Here is a 25,042-nt window from a genome sequence, read left to right on the forward strand (position 1 = left end):
TATCCACTGTTGGTGGGAATGTCAAATGGTGCAACCACTGTGGAAGGCAGTTTGGCGGTTCCTCAAAAAGCTGAATATAGAATTGCCATATGACCCAGCAATACCATTGCTAGGTGTCTACTCAGGACATAAGGGCAAAGACACAAACGGACATTTGCACACCAATGTTTATAGCAGCATTATTTACAATTACAAGGAGATGGAAACAGCCAAAATGTCCATCAACAGACGAGTGGCTAAACAAACTGTGCTATACACATACGATGGAATACTATGCAACTTTAAGACAGAATAAATTTATGAAGTATGTAACATGGATGGACCTTGAGAACATTATACTGAGTGAGACTAGCCAGAAACTAAAGGACAAATACTGTATGGTCTCATTGATATGAACTGACATTAGTGAATAAACTTGGAATATTTTATTCATAACAGAGACCATCAGGAGATAGAAATAGGGTAAGATATTGGGTAATTGGAGCTGAAGGGATACAGACTGTGCAACAGGACTAGATACAAAAACTCAGAAATGGACAGCACAATACTACCTAACTATAATATAATTATGTTAAAATACTGAATGAAGTTGCATGTGAGAATGATAGAGGGAGGAGGGCTGGGGACATAAATGAAATCAGAAAGAAAGATAGATCTTAAAGATTGAGATGGTATTATCTAGGAATGCCTAGCATGTATAATAATAGTGAAATGTACAAGGTACAATTTTAGAAATGTTTTTGCATGAGGAAGAACAAAGGAATGTCATTATTGCAGGATACTGAAAATAGATGGTAATTAATATTTTAAAATGTCACCTTCTGTGTGAGACTAAGGCAAAAAATGTTTATTAGCTACAAAATTTATATTTTGACTAGTGCATTTCCTAATATAACTTATGTAGATAGTTTGATCAAACACCATAAGTACTTGGAATCTCAGGTAGGACATAAGATTTTGCTGGTTTGTCCAGAGTGATGCCCCAATAAATCCCAGAGTGATTTGATCAGGAGTGGAAAAGTATCTGCAAAGCCCCCTTCAGGGAGTGGTGAGAACAGGGGAAAATACAACTTCCCCAAGTTGAATTTTTGATATTCTCACAAGCAGTGTGGACAACGAAAGCTATAGGCTGAGCCCCCAGTCTTGGGGTTTGTTTATATGAAACTTAACCCCGCAAAAGATAGGTCAAGTCTACTTAAAATTTAGGCCTAAGAGTCACCCCCAAGAGAGCCTCTTTTGTTGCTCAGATGTGGCTCCTCTCTCCAGCCAACACAATGAGCGGTCTCACCACCCTACCCCTCTCTATGTGGAACATGACTCCCAGGGGTGTGGACCTTCCTGGCAACGTGGGACAGAGATCTTGGAATGAATGGAGACTCAGCATCAAGGGATTGAGAAAAACCCTAGAATGAGCTGAGACTTAGCATCAAGGGATTGAGAAAACCTTCTCGACCAAAAGGGGGAAGAGGGAAATGAGACAAAGTGGCAATGGCTGAGAGATTCCAAACAGAGTCGAGAGGTTATCCTGGAGGTTATTCTTACGCATCAAGTAGATATCATCTTGTTATTCAAGATGTAATGGAGAGGCTGGAGGGAACTGCCTGAAAATGTAGAGCTGTGTTCCAGGAGCCATGTTTCCTGAGGATGATTGAATAATGATACAGCTTTCAGAACGTGACTGTGTGATTGTGAAAACCTTGTGTCTGATGCTCCTTTTATCTACGTTGTCAACAAAGGAGTAGAATAGATGGAATAAAAATAAATAATAGGGGGAACAAATGCTAAAATAAATTTAGTTTAAATGCTAGTGATCAATGAAAGCAAGGGGTAAGGAGTATAGTAGGTATAATCTTTTTTTTTCTTTCCTGTGTTCATTTTATTTCTTTTTCTATTGTCTTTTAATTTCTTTTTCTGTATTAATGCAAATGTTCTAAGAAATGATGAATATGCAACTAAGTGATGATATTGTGAATTACTGATTATGTATGTTGTTTTATTTTGTTTCTTTATTTTTCTAATTAATAAATAAATTTAAAAAAAAAAGAGTTCTTCCTAATGTTTTGAACAACAATGGAAGCTACCAAGTAATCCAGTAGAAAATCTCATTAAGGTCACCACCAAAACTCTTTATAATTAAATAGGCAGTAAACATATAATAAAATGGTCATGTGTCATGCTCTTATCCATTTATAATTTTAAATTTCTGATCATTTTGGTCTTAGGATTTAGGGAACAAACAAGAGAAACTTCCCATCCTCCGGTTCCTCTGTTTCCAGTGACATGGTTACATAAGACACTATCTACCAGGAATGGGATGGACTAGGAAGAACAAAATTGAACTTACACTAGCAAGCAAAGAACTTCCAACTTCTATGTCTATATCTAGGAGATGTGAAACTTCCACAGCTGACATCCTTGGAGATTTTGAAGTAATTTCAAAAGAAATCTAGAACTAAATGGTGCAAAATATGTCCCATGGAGAGCTCCAGCTGTTATTACTGTAATGGGTTTCAAATTTGAAATAGAAATGAAGTCTGCCAAAGTAACTTCATAGAAAACCTCTCCCTATTCTGTACTTCCACACTTAATTTTGAGATAAAAATCATACTTGCTTTCTTGTTTCACACGTCTGGTATTTCCCTGAAAAAAATTTCCCATGCCGAACGAGTTTGCAGGAGCATCATTTATGCAATACACACACACATACACACAATATTTTGCTAATGTTGCTTGAAGATAGGAAGATTTTAAATCCACAGGTAGATAAATCTCTAAAATATTCCTCTACAGCACAAAATAAGTTTTTATGGTGATTAATATAAATAGCCCCTATATTTTATTGAACCAATTGGTCAACTGGATGCAAAGAGACTCATTTAAATCACTGAGATTATTTTAATAAATGGTCATATAAAAGAAAATATGGAGGTCTTAGGGTACATACTCTGAAAAGTTCATTTAATTGAATGAGTAATTCAATTAATTAATTCATACTCACTTTGCCAATCTTATCAGGCTTTTTTGCGAACATTATTTTGAAGTGTATCATGCAGAAAAGGAAACAAATTATAGTTATACAACCCAGTGAATTGTCACACGTGAACACAGCCATGTTACCAACACCCAGATGAAGAAACAGAATAATATCTGCACTGCAGAAGCACACTTCGCGTCTGATTTCTTCCCTTCAACATTGTATTTATGAGGGCCATGCATGTTGTTGCATAGAGCTTTAAGTTTTTTATTCTTTCTGCTGTGTAATAGTTCACATTCTATTATTTCTGGGAACATGTGCAATTAACAATTTTGGACTATTATGAATAATACCAATGTGAATATGCTTGTACATTTCTTTTAGTAAACATATTATGCATCTCAGTGGAATTACTAGGTCATCGAGAACATGTCTCCCACTTAATACCTACTGCCAATCCATTTTCCAAACTGGTTTTACCAATCTAAAGTTGCATCAGTAGTGTGTGGGAGTTCTGATTGATTCACATCCTCACCAATGCTTGGTATTATCTGTATTTCAATTTTGGCTGATTGTAGTGGGCATGTAGTGGTGTCACATTATGGTTTTAATTTGTTTTATCCTGATGAATTTCTCTTTATTTGTTGGCAATTTGGATATCCTTTATTTTAAAGGGCCTGTTTATGTTTTCTTGCCCATTTTTCTATTGGATTATCATCAGGTAATTTAGAGAACAAGATGAGACACTACAAATGAAAGATCTTTATACATTTATAAGTGTTAAGAGAGTATGAAATAACTTTCATATTAAAATAATGAATATAATAAGAAACCAATACACACACAAGCATATATTCATTTCTGGGCCAAGTTACTTAAACCTGTCTGAGTTCCAACATTCTCCTTGATGAAACGGTGCAAATACTTCATTTTACAATTGAAGGTTTATGCAGCCCTGCTCCTCTAGTTAGAGACTGTTATTTGGGAACTTGAGTTACCAGGGGGCACTGGTTTTGAGTTTAGGTGAAGTGCTGCAGGACTCTAGTGTTCTACACTAAATGAAGACTCATGCAATTTTTCCTAATGTTGTTTCCCTAATAACTCACCCATTATGATAGCACGAGACCATATATGTAAATTCCCCAGGAAAGGATGTGGTATGTTTTACATGTTCAATAACTGATAGCTGCTCTCATTATCATATGTAGGTGAGTTGCGTTTAAAGCACCAAGAACATTGCTAAAGGATGATGATGCTTCTGACAGAGAGTAAGCTTAAAATCCAGCCAGATGGAGTTTTAAAAAAAGAGATTTTCATCAGCAATAATGAATTTCTGTTTTCAATAAACATCTCCTCATAGATGTTGGGTGTGCAATGTATGACATCAACTAATAACCTCAGAACTGAAGATTGTGTCTTCACTGACACCATTACACAAAAAATTGACCTCATATGAGTATATTCTGGTAGTCTTGTCAGGAGAGATATTGCTTTACAGTCTTTGAGAGCAAGGAACCCCTTCATCCCTTACAGACTTTAAAAGACAAAAGTTTAGGTCAGGTTACTCATTTCTCACCCTCAAGGAATTCTTTCAAAGTTCTTGGTAGGGGAGGAAAGGTCTATTTTCCTAGTAGATATTGAGTATGTTTAGGGAATGGAGGACAAAGATTTGGGTTATATAGGATGTTTATCTAAAACTAGAGTGAGAAAATCTGGTGGAGCCTTGAGATTAAACGACGATGATGAGCGCAAAATTCACTCTCAAATTCACCAAAGAGTTTGTAATTAATGCAATGAACACTGGATGTCCTTGAAGGATATTTTGTTGTGAATGCAATGGGCACTGTATACCCTTGCAGATGTTTGAGTCTAGAAGTTTTATATTGAAACATGAACCTCAAGAAGTATAACTATATGGTGAGGCAAAATTTGAAATAAGAAATCACAGGTGTGAAATCTGAAACAACAGTAGCACATGAATGAACTTGGAGGACAATGCTTCAGAAACTTCAGTTGCTTTTCTTAACAAAGTTGCTATGAAGCCCTTGAGATATAAAGGGAAGGAAGAACCACATATAAGAGGAATGCCAAACAGTAATTTTCCAGAGCTTACTTGTACAGTTCTCAGAATGAAAAGAATTGTTGTCTCATAGCCATATCTTTAGTTATTCCAGAGAGATGTTTAACATATAACCTTGTGATATTTTCAAGTACAGGCTAATGTACAGGTATATTTAATAGAGTGCATTGTTAGATGAGTAAGCCATACTGCATTTAAATTAATTGCATGTTATGCTTTGGGGAAGGGGAAATACTAAAGCTTTAATAAATCCTAGACTTAAGATCATCATTTTATGTTAATGTATCCCTAATGTGTAAATTACCGAAGCACTCTGAGCAGTTATTTAAAATATAGAAGCAATTTAGACAGTTAAGTACTGAAAAACAGCATCAAACCATGTATTTTCTTGCTTTTATGTTGTAAGTTTCATGTTCAAATTTCTTTTATATCTTTACCTTTTTCGTATCCATTCAGTAACCTAAGAGTCATATAAAAATACTTCACAGTGTTCTTTTTAATTATTTTTCTTTCAGGGTGAAAACTCAGGCAGGGTTCAGCTTTGTGTTAATTAGTGTATTATGCCTTATTTATTTCTGCACCTTACAATTCTCAATTTTAATCACCTTCTGAACTATCTTACTGAATTTGATTCATCTGGCTCTTTGAAAACCCATTTTAAAAACTCATTTGAAATTATTTAAAGTTTATGATGCCTTGGGAATTTATCTAATGTAAAAATTAGATTAAAAAAAGATTTTTTTTCTCAGAAGTAGAAAACATGCCCCAATTAAACCTACCACAAAATCATAATCAATAAAGAATATCTTCTTTCTTTCTAGATGAAGAATGACAATGCGTAGCTAATCGACAATATTCACTCCCACCATCTTACAGTGCTGAGCCATTACAGTCTCAGTATTTTGTGCCAATGCTCTTTTAAGGATCAAAACTGTAAGGAGGCAAATTTCCCTAGACCTGTGTGATGGCTGCAGACCCAAGACCCCTCCCAAATGGCCTGTAACAAACTGCTTTAGCCAAGGACAAAGATCAAGAGAGTAAACAGTCTCCCTGTAGAGGGAAGAATGTAACCGTGGATGTAAAAAGGGCATGGACTGTACCTTAAACACTAATCTTAGTAAAAAATCAGGCTTTAGGCTGCTTTAATGATTATATAGAGACCTGATGTCCTCATATTACATGGAATGTCTTTGTTCTAAAATCACATATTACCCTCCCCTGCACCCCTGTCTCTTACAGAGTTGTAAACCTCCAGAGACCCTCTCCTGTCCATAAGCCCCAATAAATCAATGTCCATGTCTGTGCCTGGCGACTTTTTGGTCTTGTGGCAGCACCAGCCTGTGCTCTGCACAAACATGGTCTGGGCCTCAACAAACTGTACTGTGATTGTTCCCAAAGGAGGGAGGAAGGTGGGATGGTGCTCATGCAGTGGGTCATCCTCCCTCTGACAATATTTTTAATCAACTAAAAGCCATGTGGCTGTTTTGAGAAGGCAGAGAAGGCAAGAAGGAGATGATGAAAGGAGGTATATACAATCTGAGAAATGTGAGAAAGGAGAAATAGAAGATCCAGTTGCGGAGCAGGTGGCTGATTGGTGAGTGAGTAGGAATTGGGATGAAAAGGGAGAGAGATATTTTCATAGTGTGTATATACATCATAGACTCAATTTGTTGGTATTTTTTTTAGGACCATTTGGATGTCTATGAAATTAGTGATTATAAAAATAATCAGTCCCATGTCCATCTGCTCATCCATTTATTAGGCATATACTGAGTTCCAGTAACTGGGATTACAATGGTGAATAAGACACATCCATAATGTTGTACTCTACAGAACTTAGAATCTAGTGGGAGACTGCCATTATACCAGTATGTATACAAGTAACTATGTAATTATAATCACAATCCTTCCATGAAAGTGAAGTTCTAAATGCTAGGACAGCAGTTATAAGGATCTCAAATTTGGTATAGGAAGCCTGGAAAACAGTACAGGTAAGAGACTGAGTTCTAGAATCAGAGAGTCCTGAGTTAGAGTCACTTACTGACTGTGTGGCCTTCGGTTATTAAACTAGGTCTTCATTTATTCATCTTTAAGTGGGTACGATAATATCTACCTCAGAGAATCTCTGTGAAAGTTGAAGAGAGACTATTCTGAAGAAGGGGAGAGGGACATGGAATAGGGAGATTCATATACTCAAAGACCGCCTTCAGGCCTTGGGTATCGGCAAGGCTACATTCTCCAGGTTGGGTGGTGGAGTGTGATGGGAGGTTACTGATGATACATAGCGCATTATTCTTTTGTATTTATTGAATTCTTTATACTTAATCTTTTTTTTTTTACTTTTTTTATTAATTAAAAAAATTAACTAACATAACATTTAGAAATCATTCCTTTCTACATATACAATCAGTAATTCTAAATATCATCACATAGATGCATATTCATCGTTTCTTAGTACATTTGCATCGATTTAGAAAAAGAAATAGTAAGACAACAGAAAAAGAAATAAAACGATAATAGAGAGAAAAAAATAAGAAAAAGAAAAAAGAAAAAAAGAAAAAAAAACTATACCTCAGATGCAGTTTCATTCAGTGTTTTAACATAATTGCATTACAATTAGGTAGTATTGTGCTGTCCATTTCTGAGTTCTTGTATCCAGTCTTGGTGCACAGTCTGTATCCCTTCAGCTCCAATTACCCATTATCTTACCCTATTTCTATCTCCTGATGGTCTCTGTTACCAATGACATATTCCAAGTTTATTCTCTAATGTCGGTTCACATCAGTGGGACCATACAGTTTTTGTCCTTTAGTTTTTGGCTAGTCTCACTCAGTATAATGTTCTCTAGGTCCATTCATGTTATTACATGCTTCATAAGTTTATTCTGTCTTAAAGCTGCATAATATTCCATCGTATGTATATACCACAGTTTGTTTAGCCACTTGTCTGTTGATGGACATTTTGGCTGTTTCCATCTCTTTGCAATTGTAAATAATGCTGCTATAAACATTGGTGTGCAAATGTCCATTTGTGTCTTTGCCCTTATGTCCTGAGTAGATACCTAGCAATGGTATTGCTGGGTCATATGGCAATTCTATATTCAGCTTTTTGAGGAACCGCCAAACTGCCTTCCACAGTGGTTGCACCATTTGACATTCCTACCAACAGTGGATAAGTGTGCCTCTTTCTCCACATCCTCTCCAGCACTTGTCATTTTCTGTTTTGTTGATAATGGCCATTCTGGTGGGTGTGAGATGATATCTCATTGTGGTTTTGATTTGCATTTCTCTAATGGCCAGGGACGTTGAACATCTCTTCATGTGCCTTTTGGCCATTTGTATTTCCTCTTCTGAGAGGTGTCTGTTCAAGGCTTTTTCCCATTTTGTAATTGGATTGGCTGTCTTTTTGTTGTTGAGTTGAACAATCTCTTTATAAATTCTGGATACTAGACCTTTATCTGATATGTCGTTTCCAAATATTATCTCCCATCGTGTAGGCTGTCTTTCTACTTTCTTGATGAAGTTCTTTGATGCACAAAAGTGTTTAATTTTAAGGAGCTCCCATTTATTTATTTCTTTCTTCAGTGCTCTTGCTTTAGGTTTAAGGCCCATAAAACCGCCTCCAATTGTAAGATTCATAAGATATCTCCCTACATTTTCCTCTAACTGTTTTATGGTCTTAGACCTAATATTTAGATCTTTGATCCATTTTGAGTTAATTTTTGTATAGGGTGTGAGATACGGGTCCTCTTTCATTCTTTTGCATATGGATATCCAGTTCTCTAGGCACCATTTATTGAAGAGACTGTTCTGTCCCAGGTGACTTGGCATGACTGCCTTATCAAAGATCAAATGTCCATAGATGAGAGGGTCTATATCTGAGCACTCTTTGATTCCATTGGTCGATATATCTATCTTTATGCCAGTACCATGCTGCTTTGACCACTGCGGCTGCATAATATGCCTTAAAGTCAGGCAGCGTGAGACCTCCAGCTTCGTTTTTTTTCCTCAAGATACTTTTAGCAATTCTGGGCACCCTGCCCTTCCAGACAAATTTGCTTATTGGTTTTTCTATTTCTGAAAAATAAGTTGTTGGGATTTTGATTGGTATTGCATTGAATCTGTAAATCAATTTAGGTAGAATTGACATCTTAACTATATTTAGTCTTCCTATCCATGAACATGGTATGCCATTCCATCTATTTAGGTCTTCTGTGATTTCTTTTAACAGTTCTTTGTAGTTTTCTTTGTATAGGTCTTTTGTCTCTTTAGTTAAATTTATTCCTAAGTATTTTATTCTTTTAGTTGCAATTGTAAATGGAATTCTTTTCTTGATTTCCCCCTCAGCTTGTTCATTGCTAGTGTATAGAAACACTACAGATTTTTGAATGTTGATCTTGTAACCTGCTACTTTGCTGTACTCATTTATTAGCTCTAGTAGTTTTGCTGTGGATTTTTCAGGGTTTTCAACATATAGTATCATATCATCTGCAAACAGTGATAGTTTTACTTCTTCTTTTCCAATTTTGATGCCTTGTATTTCTTTTTCTTGTCTAATTGCTCTGGCTAGAACCTCCAACACGATGTTGAATAACAGTGGTGATAATGGACATCCTTGTCTTGTTCCTGATCTTAGGGGGAAAGTTTTCAATTTTTCCCCATTGAGGATGATATTAGCTGTGGGTTTTTCATATATTCCCTCTATCATTTCAAGGAAGTTCCCTTGTATTCCTATCTTTTGAAGTGTTTTCAACAGGAAAGGATGTTGAATCTTGTCAAATGCCTTCTCTGGATCAATTGAGATGATCATGTGATTTTTCTGCTTTGATTTGTTGATATGGTGTATTACATTAATTGATTTTCTTATGTTGAACCATCCTTGCATACCTGGGATGAATCCTACTTGGTCATGATGTATAATTCTTTTAATGTATTGCTGGATTCGATTTGCTAGAATTTTGTTGAGGATTTTTGCATCTATATTCATTATAGAGATTGGTCTGTAGTTTTCTTTTTTTGTAATATCTTTGCCTGGTTTTGGTATGAGGGTGATGTTGGCTTCATAGAATGAATTAGGCAGCTTTCCCTCCACTTCAATTTTTTTGGAAGAGTTTGAGCAGGGTTGGTACTAATTCTTTCTGAAATGTTTGGTAGAATTCACATGTGAAGCTATCTGGTCCTGGACTTTTCTTTTTGGGAAGCTTTTGAATGACTGATTCAGTTTCTTTACTTGTGATTGGTTTGTTGAGGTCATCTATTTCTTCTTGAGTCAAAGTTGGTTGTTCATGCCTTTCCAGGAAGTTGTCCATTTCATCTACATTGTTGCATTTATTAGCATAAAGTTGTTCATAGTATCCTGTTATTACCTCCTTTATTTCTGTGAGGTCAGTGGTTATGTCTCCTCTTCCATTTCTGATCCTATTTATTTGCATCCTCTCTCTTCTTCTTTTTGTCAATCTTGCTAAGGGCCCATCAATCTTGTTGATTTTCTCATAGAACCAACTTCTGGTCTTACTGATTTTCTCTATTGTTTTCATGTTCTCAATTTCATTTATTTCTGCTCTAATCTTTGTTATTTCTTTCCTTTTGCTTGCTTTGGGGTTAGTTTGCTGTTCTTTCTCCAGTTCTTCCAAGTGGACAGTTAATTCCCGAATTTTTGTCCTTTCTTCTTTTCTGATATAGGCATTTAGGGCAATAAATTTCCCTCTTAGCACTGCCTTTGCTGCATCCCATAGGTTTTCATATGTTGTGTTTTCATTTTCATTCTCCTCGAGATAATTACTGATTTCTCTTGTAATTTCTTCCTTGACCCACTGGTTGTTTAAGAGTGTGTTGTTGAGTCTCCATGTATTTGTGAATTTTCTGGTGCTCTGCCTATTGTTGATTTTCAACTTCATCCCTTTATGATCTGAGAAAGTGTTGTGTATGATTTCTATCTTTTTCAATTTGTTGAGACTTGCTTTGTGACCCAGCATATGGCCTATCTTTGAGAATGATCCATGAGCACTTGAGAAAAAGGTGTATCCTGCTGTTGTGGGGTGTAATGTCCTATAAATGCCTGTTAAGTCTAGCTCATTTATTGTAATATTCAAATTCTCTGTTTCTTTATTGATCCTCTGTCTAGATGTTCTGTCCATTGATGAGAGTGGGGAATTGAAGTCTCCAACTGTTGTGGTAGATGTGTCTATTTCCCTTTTCAGTATTTGTAGTGTATTCCTCACGTATTTTGGGGCATTCTGATTCGGTGTGTACATATCTATGATTGTTATGTTTTCTTGTTTAATTGTTCCTTTTATTAGTAGATAGTATCCTTCTTTGTCTCTTTTAACTGTTTTACATTTGAAGTCTAATTTGTTGGATATTAGTATAGCTACTCATGCTCTTTTCTGGTTGTTATTTGCATGAAATGTCTTTTCCCAACCTTTCACTTTCAACCTATGTTTATCTTTGGGTCTAAGATGTGTTTCCTGTAGACAGCATATAGAAAGATCCTGTTTTTTAATCCATTCTGCTAGTCTATGTCTTTTGATTGGGGAATTCAGTCCATTAACATTTAGTGTTATTACTGTTTGGGTAATACTTTCCTCTACCATTTTGCCTTTTGTATTATATATATCATATCTAATTTTGTTTCTTTCTACACTCTTCTCCACACCTCTCTCTTCTGTCTTTTCATATCTGACTCCAGTGCTCCCTTTAGTATTTCTTGCAGAGCTGGTCTCTTGGTCACAAATTCTCTCAGTGACTTTTTGTCTGAAAATGTTTTAATTTCTCCCTCATTTTTGAAGGACAATTTTGCTGGATATACAATTCTTGGTTGGCAGTTTTTCTCTTTTAGTAATTTAAATATATCATCCCACTGTCTTCTCGCCTCCATGGTTTCTGCTGAGAAATCTACACATAGTCTTATTGGGTTCCCCTTGTATGTGATGGATTGCTTTTCTCTTGCTGCTTTCAAGATCCTCTCTTTCTCTTTGACCTCTGACATTCTAACTAGTAAGTGTCTTGGAGAACGCCTATTTGGATCTATTCTCTTTGGGGTGTGCTGCACTTCTTGGATCTGTAATTTTAGGTCTTTCATAAGAGTTGGGAAATTTTCAGTGATAATTTCTTCCATTAGTTTTTCTCCTCCTTTTCCCTTCTCTTCTCCTTCTGGGACACCCACAACATGTATATTTGTGCGCTTCATATTATCATTCAATTCCCTGAGCCCCTGCTCAAATTTTTCCATTCTTTTCCCTATAGTTTGTTTCTTTTTGGATATCAGATATTCCATCCTCCAGTTCGCTAATTCTAACCTCTGTCTCTTGAAATCTACCATTGTAGGTTTCCATTGTTTTTTTCATCTCTTCTACTGTATCTTTCATTCCCATAAGTTCTGTGATTTGTTTTTTCAAACTTTCCATTTCTTCTTTTTGTTCATCCCTTGCCTTCTTCATGTCCTCCCTCAATTTATTGATTTGGTTTTTGAATAGGTTTTTCATTTCTGTTCATATATTCAGAATTAGTTGTCTCAGCTCCTGTATCTCATTTGAACTATTGGCTTGTTCCTTTGACTGGGCCATATCTTCAATTTTCCTGGTGTGATTTTTTATTTTTTGCTGGCATCTGGACATTTAATCAGATTTCCCTGAGTGTGAGACCCAGCAGGTTGAAAGATTTTCCTGTGAAGTCTCTGGGCTTTTTTTTTTTTATCCTGCCCAGTATATGACGCTTGTCTATCTTCGGGTCCCACCAGTAAAAGATGTTGTGGTTCCTTTATTAATGCCACTATTGGTGTTTGGTTGGACCCAGTCCCTGCCACTGTCGGAAACTCCCTCCTCTCTCTCCGGGCAGCTGCCTGTGGGAGAGGGGCGCTGGCCACCGTCCGCCGTGGCTTGGGGAACTCGCCGATTTGAGACTTGCCGCCAGACCAGGAAGCCGCCTATGGGGGAGGGGCACCAGCCGCCGGCCTCCGCGGCTTGGGAAACTCGCCGATCCGAGACTCGCTGCCAGACCAGGAAGCCTCCTGCGAGAGAGGGGCGCTGGCTGCCGGCCGCCACATCTCGGGAAACCCGCCTCTCCAAGACTCCCAGCCGGTCCTGGAAGGAGGGAGGGAGGGGCACCGGCCGCCAGCCGCCACGGCCCGGGGAAGCGCGCGCCGTTCGGGGAGCTCACCACAGCGGAGTCCCGCAGCCAGTCCAGCCAGTTCAGACTGGGGCATGCTGTGTGTCCAGTCCCTGTCGTGGCCCCGGGAGCTGTTCTGCACTGTTTCTGGTCACCTAGTAGTTGCTCTGGAGGAGGAACTAAGACGCGCGTACCTTACTAAGCTGCCATCTTGGCCCCGACTATACTTAATCTTTAAAAACAATTTTTAGAAAAGTTAAGGAAAGTAAAATAGAAAAAATTTACATATTGGTTATCTTGCTGCATAGGATTATGGGGAAATTTTCACTTTATCATGCATTTCTGAATAGTTTTTTAATTTCCAAGAATTAACATATGAAATTTATTTTTAAAGAAGCACACAGAGATGAAAGAAACATTTTTTAAAGCGTGGTAGTGCATGTAAAAGCGTCCAGCCCAGAGGACTCCATGCAGGGCCCAAGCCGGGGGGTTGGTCTTTGTGGGGGAACTGAGGGACCAGGTGCACCTCAGGCTCAGAAACCCTGGGGAGAACGGCCCAATGGAGGGCTGGCCTGTAAGCGGGGGGCCAGTTCTTAAGAGACTCGTTAGCGAAGTTAAGTTCAAGTAGGGTAGTGTTGTAAGAAGAGAACGCACAGTCATAAAAGAGTAATAATTTGATTAGAATTTGCTGACAGATAAGAGCTGTCCTGAGAAAAGGTTCAGTGTCTTCAAATTTGAGTAAGATCAATGGTTCTCTAAATTTTTCTAATGGAGAAATTTTCAGTAGAAGTCACATTTTAAAAAATATTACGCTCTTTGAGAAAACGGTGAAGTCTTTATAGTTTAATTTAATATCAACAAATACCAGGAATACATTTGCCAAGTCAAAAAACACAAATTTTGGGGGGGATCAATATAGAAAGCAAAAAGAAAGAGGGAATCCTGAGCGCTATCTTGTGGGGCGGACCTAGCAGTATCGCATCCACTGGGTGTGCTCCCAAGCCATCCATCATTTCCTCATTAAAGTCATGGATGAGAAATACTGCTGTAAGCCAAAGGGTAGAGCTCAAAAATGGTCCAGAGAGATGGGTCTGTCAGTACATGAGCTGAAGTCACCAGTAGGGACACAAGCAGAAACTGGATAAGTCAATTATTTTTACTAAAGAGAAGAGTAGATTGTGTTTCACAAGATTCCTACCCAACTAGGGTCTGTATACTTTACATTTCTAAGTGAGCTTCTTAAGGACACTCATTAGAAACTTTTTCTCATTCACAATATATTCCAGTAACAATCTTCCTAAATCACAGATTCTGTTTAATGAAAGAAATAGACAATAATAAAATTAGTCCAACTAATTTTAATGTCAGTAGTTGTAGCACATCTACTTCATTTAACATTTTGAAAATAATATTGCATGAAATAAGCAGTACCTGCTCTTTAATTATTCATTTCACTGATACTAAATATTCATTCTATAGAGGGCAGGCAAAGGTGTTTTGGTTTGCTAATGCTGCCAGAATGCAATATGCCAGTTATGGATTGGCTTTTACAAAGGGGATTTATTAGGGTATCAATTTACAGTTCTAAGGCCATGAAATGTCCAAAGTAAGGCATTAACAAGAGGATACCTTCACTCAAGAAAAGCCAATGGCATCCAGGTTTCCTCTGTCTCGTAGGAAAGTACATGGTGACATCTGCTGTCCTTCTTTCCAGCCTTCAGGTTTCAAACGGCTCTCTCAGCTCTTGTTTCCAGTGGATTTCATTCTAAGTGTCTGTGGTTCCTCACATAGCTTCTCCAGGGCAACTAAATTGCCATTTAAAAGGAAAAGACCATCTAAGGTTTTCTTTTCTCACATTCAGTTTTCCTCAAACAGGGATCATAGACATCTCTGTAGGTGTTGGGAGAGGGACTTCCAAATTTCTGTATGAGTATATTTTCTAAGATGACCTTTGAAATTTAATCACAATCTTAAATATCAGTGCACACCTATATTTGATCATGGGGTTCATCATTTTATTACTGGTACTGCCAAGGGATGTCTATGACTCTATTTCAGTTTGTGTTTTTCATGAAGTTGGTGCCACTTGGCACTTTAAAAACACTTCTAAAGAGATGTGGTATAGCAGGACAGGTAATTAAGGACATGGACTCTGGAGCCCAACTACTTGGGTTTGAAGTCTGGACCCACAGTTTACGTAATATAAAGCCCTAAGCAGATTACTTAACTTCTCTCTGCTTAAATTCCCTCAATTATTCAAAGGGAAATATAGTATCTTCTTTAGAGTGTTACTTTAAATCTCAATAAGTTTATTCTATGCTCAGAACTTGGCACTTAGAACATTGTCAGCAAATAATGAGCATATTATTAATGCCAGTTGTCCTTTTTAATGGAAAATGTGGGCTTAGCATATAAATAATACATTTGTGTAAAAAAGAAAGGCAAATGACATTAGAGAGTGCCATAAAAACACATGCTTCACCGTACATAAAAAGAGAGAGTGGTGGAATTTGAAGAATCATGGTGGGTGCAATACTATAAACAGGCCACATTCACAAACTAATGTTAGATAACCTTCGGGAAGGAGGGTAGGTAGGACTGGCGTTGGGATTGATGGTAAAATTCTATCAGTTGAACCGGGTGATGATTACATGCTAGACGCTTATGATTTGTAAACTTTTCTCTATGCATATTTCAATAAATAAGTAAATTTAAAAGAAAAAGGTGCAGAATTCCTCTCTTGCCCCTGCCTCCGCCCCCCCCCCCCTCCGCAAAACTCACGCTTTTGCAGTCAGCACCACATCATGCCCTTCATGGTAAGAATGTGACTTGGTTGGGACCAAAAACAAAAATAAACAAACAAACAAAAAGGATTCCTATTAGTGTTGCTAAATGAAATGGTACTGGCTTTATAGTTTGTTTTTGTTTTTTTTTTGTATTTAATGTAAATGTAGATTGTGTAATTATATGTGAGTTAAAAGTATATCAGGAGCTTGCAGCTAGTTTTACATGTATATGTGTTTAAATGTTACAAAAATAACTCAAGTGAAGACTAGGAGTCTATGGTAATAGGTGGTTTTTTTGCTTTAAAAGGGGTCTTTATGCAGCTTGCTTCATGCATTCAGGAGAAAATAGATTTAAAAAAAACAAAGAGAGTTTTGAAAATCTAAACTCCTTAGCACTTGATATTTGCTTCTTATTACTGGAAATTAATTTTTCTTCTTTTTTTTTTTTCCAACACTAATTTTCTTCTTTTAGAGATTGGTTGGAGTGACTTATGCCCATGATTTTATCACAAAGGTAAAGTCATAAAACTATTTTTGACTGTGCTAAAAGATGGGTGACATCTTAGAATACAATTCCTACTCCAATGCCCAGGGGGTGCTTGAAGCCAGCATAAAATCGCCAGATTCCTTTCCTTTCATTTCAGTAAGTATCCAATTATTATCTAGTGTGCTTAGCAGTGGAAATCTACAAGCCATGGGCCATTTTTTGCAAACTAAAATCTTGCTGTTGCCATTACCCACTTCTTGACAATTATAATAATTTATTTTTTATTACGTTTAGTTGCTCTGAGGGGAGATAGGCTACAAAAATGTGGGAAATTCTGTAACAAAATGCTTAAAGTATAGTATACCATGGCTGCATCCTAGCCAATCTTTGTTTCAGGGTCTTGTGACAGCAGCCAAGTGCGGATAAAGTGACGTATACTCTCTTCAAAATACACACATTTTATAACAGGAAATATTGGATGAGTGTTTAATACAATGTTTCCATGGCTATTTCCGGGTGGTGGGATTGCAGATTATTTTACTTTCTTCATTGTCCCTTTGGTAATTTACGATTTTAAATAAAGAGACATCAATTGCTTTCACAGTCAGAGGGAAAAGCAATAAATGGTAAAGTATAGATCTTGAAACCAAGTTTAAAAATTTACTAACAAATCTATATGTATCTGCAATGATCAATATCACAACATTCAGATAAAACCACAGAGAACTATCATTTCCTGAATGATCTCCGTTTAGGAGAAAACCCAGACAATATATTATTTGTTAATCAATACTATTCATCTTTAGAAATACTTTCATACATAGGGCATTACACTCAATTTGGCTTGCGTAATATATGAAAGTATTGATTTTTTTCTCATTCCTCTTCTCAAGGACATGGATCAAAAGATCAGGTACAGAAGAAAGATAATATGGAGGCAGAAAGTATTGAAGCACACAGGTAAAACTTCAAGCATTGTTAGTAGGAGAAAGTGTAATACAGAAATGGTTTTCCTGCTGAATGAAACAGAATCTCTACTGCAGGGCATACAAGGGTGACGACATTTATTTGCTCACAGATGGACATGTTACACTTTAGTATATAGATTTACGTCTCCCTCTGTGAAACAAATCACAATGTCAGCATTCTTAAATGAATATCTATTATCTGGTAGTCAAATAAAATATGCAATTTACTATTTGGATAGTACAGATATTTTAAAAAGAAATTTAATATCTTTAGATCTGAGTTAAACATTCCTCATTTAGAAAAAGTTCTCACCTAGAAATGATGAGATCTTTAGGCTGAAAGTACAGCCTTTGGACTCAGCAACTATAATTTCCTCATTTTTTGAACCAAAGGAATTAAGTGGCTCATCCACAGTCACCTAAATGATAAACCACAGTCTTAAGAATCCTATCTCCTCTTCTTGACCTAATACCTTTTTGTTAATCACATCTAAAATGATTCTCAAACATTCAAACAACTCTTCTAATATACTGTTTTAACAACTTACTCTTTGCAAGTACTTCTTCCCTCTTCTTTTATTTTACTATTAATATTTTTTATATGAGCAGGCACCAGGAAATGAACCCAGGTTTTTGGCAGGTTAGGCAAGAACTCTGCCACTGTGCCACCATTGCCTGCCTGATTTTAATTTTTATTTTTAAACTTAAAATAATCTTAATCTAATCACATGTGACTCATTTAGAGCAATTTAAGCCTTCGAGAAAACTTCCCCAGCATGCCAGAGTTCATACAGGTGAACAGAGTGAAGACTTTTCTAGAAGAGGCTTAGGATAGTATCAGAAAAGTAATCTCCTAGTATAACAAGAACTTTCCTGCAAGTCTAAATTAATTTAGGCCTAGTATTTCTTCAGTTGAATCATAGCACTTTCTGGTATCAATATGTATTTATTGCATGCCTAGAAAATTGTTAGGCAATACAGTCAAGATTAAAGATGTATACTTTTGATACATGCCCTCTGGGAATTTAACGTCTTATTTATGAAATAAAATGTACAAATAGAAAATTAGTATAGTACACGATAATATGCAACCAAAGGCTAACTGGATATACAATAGTGCAAGAGAATGACATGCTGTATAGAGTCCGAAGGGAATCCTAGAATTATTGGGAATCGCTCTGGGGTAAAGCTGGAACTGAGTGAGGTGGTGCTGGGAGAATAGATTTTCAAGATGGAAATATTATGTAAGGGAAAAAAAGGGAAGCAAAGGGGTGGACTAGGGAATGGATCTTTTATGTTTGCTGGGCAGTGATCAAAGTGCTCGGAATGAGGAGAAATTTCAGATATACTAGGGAAACTTGACGAGGGCAGGGTAGAAAGCTAGGGATGTGTCTGAGAAACTAACGCCATGATTCAGAGGGGACTGTGCCTGGGCCTGGCTCGGGGAGCAGAAAGAGAGAGAACTAGTAATCAGGAAAAAAAGACAAAAAGAGACGCAAAGAAGGAAAGTACATTCAGTGGGCTATTGGGAGGAGTTTAGTTTTGGGCTGGGATAAATGACTTTACTATCTAATATATATAAAACTTACAGGATTTTATTGTTACCTTATGTAACCCTCTTTTATAGAAGAGAAGTTAAGCACTCTATGACTAAAAGCAATGTCCTAGTTTCAAATGCCCAAATTTAAAAACACATTCACTTTGTCCTTTATTTGGGAGGGAAAACAAAACAAAACACAAACACATACACATACACACAAACAAATATCCGAGGTGGTCAACTCCTCCACAAATTAGAGGAGTTTTATAGTACAAGTTCCAATTAATTTTAAATCCTGAGTTTTTGCTAATATCATCTTCCCAACGTGAAAAAATAATTTTTATCAGCCAGGCTTCGTGAGTATGAACTATATTCTATTTCATTGCCAGCGATAATATTATCGACCTTGGCCAGCCGCACTATAAATGTGTGTCATGGTTTGGTTATAAGGGATACCCAGGGAGACAGTGTGGGTCATGTTTTGCAAATCCCAGTTTACGAGAGATGAAAATCAGTTCAGCACCTGTTGGGAGTGGGGGGACCTAGGATCTTCATCTAAATATAGGCATTAAATGGCATGCTTTAAGAAAACTGCCAATCTACTTTCTCCTTTGAAATACTTTTAAATCCCTTCTGTAATTCCATATTTTCTTCCATATTCCATCCTTCTTAATTGCAAGGTTTTAAGGTCTATGGCTTATAGGTTTGACCAAATTTCCTGGATAAGCGCATCTTTACCAGTATAAATCCCTCAGGATCACCAGCCAGCCTGGCAGCCCCAGATGAGTTTTCACTAACTGCTTCATTGGACAGAAGTAACTTTCTGTTCATATTAATCCTCCAGATTCCCCACGAAGACCCATGGGCAGTACAGGGCAGTGTTTTTATTTTATAAGAAATTACTTCTGTCAAAGAGTAGTTATGAATATCTTCAGGATTCCCTCTCTAGATTTACCAGGGGCACGATGAGCAGGAGCTAGCATCCAGCGGTCTGTCCTTAAAAATAATAATAACCACTAGGAAAAAAACTAAACAAAACATGCTGGTAAACACTCAAACTTGATATTGACCATAATTGTTCCACCTTGGACCATCTTCTAGACAGTGCTACCTTCATGCTCCACCCTTTGAGTTTTAAAACCATGACATTTCACATTGTTAGGTAGCAGTGGAGGAAATAATGTGCTTAGCTCCAGAGGTAGGCTAGATCCAGCACATACTGGCTCATACCAGCTTATCCAGACTCTCAAAAACTGAGTGAGATAATATCAGGAATTTTGTGAGAAAGCAGTTAAACATAGCTATGATCAAAATTAAATTTCATAAATTTATGATTAAATTAATTTATTACAAACAAAGGTAGCAAATATGTGACACTTTCACTTTCTAATTATTTTACTACATTTTACTGTCATCTATGTTACTGAAGGTTATTTAGGTCTGTTGCAGCTATATGGTAGAAATACGTCTTAATGGTGTATATTACTGCACATCTCTTCTGGACTCTGCATTCAGTGTTGTTTCATTGGTAGCTTGAGATCAGATATACCACAATTAAGATCAATATACAGGTAAAATAGTTTGGATGTACTATGACAATCAGCAAACACTATAAATCATAGCGTGTTTTCTTACAGACAGATGTGTGTTAAACATTTTTATCAGCTAAGACCCCACTATTTTGAGAGCTTAACAATGGGGCAGGAAAACAATATGTTAATCTCTATTTCAGTTTTTTTTTAATTTCTTGAGCATGAACATGAACAGGCTGATTTTCTCATAGAACGAAACATTGGCAGGATGGATTTCTAAGGTCCAAGAGCCTTTTAAGTAAGTAAAAATTATTTGTATACCTATTCTAAGTTACTGTTATCAAGTGTTTCATTAATAAATTTTAATTAAAGCATATTTCTCTACATAGAGAACCAATTAAAAAGCAAATTTACTAGTGATAATTCATAATATGTAGGACTAATTCTTAAGTTTTCAGAACAAAATAAAAACTCATTAAACAATCAGGAGGTTTATATCTCCTGCCAAGATATTTCATTGCATTAGAAAGGAATATTGACTAGCTCTATTAAAGTCAATTTACTGTTTTCATAGGCAGTTATAATTTTTTTTGAGAAATCCAAGGCAACTTACCCTTTTGCTGTTATGAATTTTAAACACGTGGATGAGTTCACCCTGGGAATGAACACAAACTGCTTCCTGTCATAGTTGTTCCTGAACATATGTTTGGTTGTCAATTGTCAAATTTTTAAGTTTAGAAGACAGATTCATGGATTCCAATTTTGCAATAATAAAGTTCTACTGACACCGACCCATAATTACAAGATTCTGCACCAGCTCTAGGGTTCTTCTATGTCACTTCTTTTGGGTTGCTGGAGTCTGTCAATAGAGATGTTATAGCCTCAGAAAATAGAGAGATGGCTTAAGATTTGCAATCATATGGCTGGCAGTACACTGGAGGCTAGAAGGAGTATATATATATTTTCATCATCACAACTGACTTTATTGTGAAAAATAACATATATACAAAAAAGCAATAAATTTCAAAGCACAGTGTAACAATTAGTAGCACAGGAATCTTAAAACATATTTTCTTCTGAAAAGACAAATTTGATACATAGTACAAATATATTCCATTCAAAAGCTATGCTGTGCAAGGCTCGGTTAAACTTGATTATACTGTTTCTGATTAAAATGTATTTAGTTCCTTTTAGGGGATTATTGCCTACAAGAAGGGAAACAATAGTGTTATCTATAATGCAATCCTCTAGTTGCAGCATGCATCATTTAATCTAAACCCAAATGGTATCCAGAACTCCTATTTTATGGAGGAAATGTATCAATATCTCTTTCAGATACAGTATCTGAGGAGAATAATCATTGCTATCTCATTCATACATCGTGAGTCTGTGAATGATCTCTGACCTCTATAGATACCCTAGGAGAGGAAGGAGGAATTTGGCCAATATTATCATATCAGATAATTGGTGTTTTAATGACACTTTTGTTTAGGGGGAGGAAACTTTCACTTTGGAAAGCCCTACTTCTTATTTCTACAGAGAAAGCCTCTTGCCTTTCCCATTTTCAGCACTACCCCATTTGCTAGAATTTCTGGTTGGCTGACTGCACGTCTCAGTTGGGTAGCTAAGTCAATTTCAATGATCTCTTCTCCTGCCTCTCACTTTAGGATGGAGAGGTAGAAGGGCTTGCCTGCTTCTTCGCCAAAAATTTCACTCAGTAGAGTCATTTTCATGCATGAATGATAGAGATGGACTGTTAAATTTTAAAAAAAATAAACATTTTAAATCTCCTAGTATGATAAATTGGTATTAAATGAAAATATATCTTAATTATAATAGGAAACCTGTTGCTATGCCAAAATTCATAGAAAAATGGAGTGGAGGGTACCTCTAGATGTTTAAAAATTATTTTATTTCCTAGGGCTATTATTATTAATTTAGATTCCTAGGATCCATTGATATTTGTTAAGTTTTATACATTTTTGTAATTGCTCTAGGCCAATAGTTGTTTTTGTTTGTTTTTTTGTTTCCTAACCAATGGAGACCTTTAAGTAAATTTCACACTTAATCCTCTACCAACAAATTCAGGAGGAATGTAATTGGAGATGTCATAGCTGTAAGCGGAAACAGCAGGCTAGGAAGTTATACTTTCCACATATGTATGGAATCCATTTTAAAATTCCATTGCTATAAGAAAAAACCTCTTACTTGACCTTACGTTTTCTTAACTCATCCCTCAACTGAATAACAAACCAGGACCTGTACAATTTGTCTCCAAACATACATATCATTTTGGCAGATTATCTTATATTTTTGAGTGAAGTATTGCTGCTCTATGACTTTTTGTACCAGTTAATTTTAAAGTGATAATACCAGCCATTTGAAAGAATGTGAAACAATTCCAGACTTTGACTAAGACATCCAACACCTATGCCCCAGGGTTCTTAAGATCTGATATTATTCTCTTGATAGTTTAAAAGGATAAAATCTCCCTTTACTCCCCTATGATTTCTGCTGCTGCCTATCTATTCGATCCATGACATAACTAATCAGATTTAACTCTGCAGATGTGATAACCTGCACCAACTTCGTATTAAGACAATAACACCGGAGTTGTCTGAGAGAAACAAATGTTAATACAGAAAACATTAGATTTCAAAATCAAAGTTAAACCATGGCTACAAGGAATTGGGTATTTCCGAATCCATGTCATACTTTTTCTAAACAAATTTTATGCTGTACTTACATGCATGTGCACACTCATGCGTATACACACATACACACACACTCACATATTTCTGCAACTGAAATGGCCCCTGAAATGTCTGAGTACTTAATAAGATAGTATACTGGGTGCTCAGATACCGGCTGCATGGTAGTTCAGTGGTAGAATGCTTGCCTTCCACTTGGGAGACTGGGGTTCGATTCCCAGACCATGCACCCCGACCCCCCCCACGCCCCAAAAAAGCTAGTAGACTACATTTTGAAAAGCTTATGTGGCAGTAATCAACAGACTGTTTATTGCTGCATTTGCTACTGACAAATCTGATAGGTAAGAAAGGAGTTTCTAGATAATTAGATATTTTCTCTATTGATATTTTATATTCTGGCATAATACCATAAAGGGCAAAAGCAGTAGTGCAGGTGAGATGTTAAGAATTGATAGAAGTTCATATTTATGTTTCATTTCAAACTCTGGGGAAAAGAAAACAAATATTGATGTTCAAGAACTGGGAAAACTTAGAAGCAACTTCAAAATACAGGTACTCCAAAAACAAGTAATATTGTAAGGTAGCCAGCAAACTGCAAGTAGTTCAGCAAGACAAACAAGCATTAAAAAAGTGAAGGGGAAAGAGACTTTGGAGAAGGGAATGCTGGGGTTCCAGGAAAAACTTTTATATAACCCAGAGAAAAGAATTCAACAAGTAAACGAAAGAAGAACTGCATGGTCATTTCTGCTTAATTTGTTATAAGGTAAATGATCAGATATGAGTTATATCTATCTAGGTGAGAATGCTGAATTGTCCACATAAGTTAACTATTTTGAATAAATGGGAAAGAAAATATTTCTAGTGGATGGGACTCTCTATACAATTTATCTACATTGACTAGCTGATGTTTTTTTGCCTTGTTAAAATTATTCATTGAAACACACATCCCTAGAACCTGCTGGCTTTACCCTAATTCTTCATTTCAAAGGAGTTCTTGAGCAAATAAACACCACATTCAGCATAAATGCATCTGTAACACCCAAAGATAAAAAGTTCAACAGGAAAGGAAGCGGCTAATTTTTCATGGAGGGGTATGTTGAGCAAGGTTAAGTTAGTAGTTCGCAACCATAGCTTGAAATTTGTGTTTCCTCAGGATCAGTTCTAATTAAATATCAGAGGAATGTTATAAGTTTGGGGGGAATTAAAAATGAATAAAGTAACACTGAAGAATTAGTTTCAACATGCTAGGTGTTACAGTGCATCACCTGGTCATATACATCCAAATGCTTATCAGAATAGTTAAGGGAGAGGAACCCCACCAATGGCAGGAGGTAGCTGTCTGCACGGCACTCAGGAGGTCTTGGCAACATATTTCTGAGTAATGGGGCAGGAGTGCATTGAACATATGGTGGGGAAATATGGCAATAAGGCCTAATAAAAGAAGATGACATTTCTTACTTAATGGGTGAGAATAATGAGGACAATTTCTAAATCTCTGAGAATTATGTGGTAAAAGGAACTGATCATGAATATTAAAGCGTTCCTATGATTAACAAATATAGAAAAAAAGAAAACTGGCTGCTGTCTCAAAGGAGATTACAGATAATAAGGACTCAATTAAGATATTATGGGAAGAAGAAACAGTATTCTACTTCTATTAATTTTGAATTGTGCATTGATTTCATAATTTAATAAAAAGACTGTAAGGATTAATGAGATAGTGTTTTCAATGTCCCTCAGAGAAAGGTGGATACAAGTATAAGGTCTAGCTATTAACAAGTATCTCCAGAGTTTAATGATGTATATTCTCCAGCTGAAAACATTTGTGGAACTATAATTAATCATCACAGTTTTAGCTC

At 36.5% G+C, this 25,042-nt stretch overlaps 1 protein-coding gene and 1 long non-coding RNA gene across 2 annotated transcripts in view; one reads left to right on the forward strand and one right to left on the reverse strand.

The window, feature by feature from the left end:
• Positions 1–25,042, reverse strand: part of KCNH7 (potassium voltage-gated channel subfamily H member 7) — a 495,299-nt gene that overhangs the window by 303,734 nt on the left and 166,523 nt on the right. The gene's annotated exons all lie outside the window — the stretch shown is intronic.
• Positions 6,990–17,392, forward strand: LOC143676355 (uncharacterized). The gene is made up of 3 exons (XR_013172029.1): positions 6,990–7,045; positions 16,418–16,459; positions 17,326–17,392. It is a non-coding gene; the product is annotated as an uncharacterized LOC143676355 (long non-coding RNA).

This window comes from Tamandua tetradactyla, chromosome 3 (assembly GCF_023851605.1).
Source record: "Tamandua tetradactyla isolate mTamTet1 chromosome 3, mTamTet1.pri, whole genome shotgun sequence".
NCBI classification, from domain to species: Eukaryota; Metazoa; Chordata; class Mammalia; order Pilosa; family Myrmecophagidae; genus Tamandua; species Tamandua tetradactyla.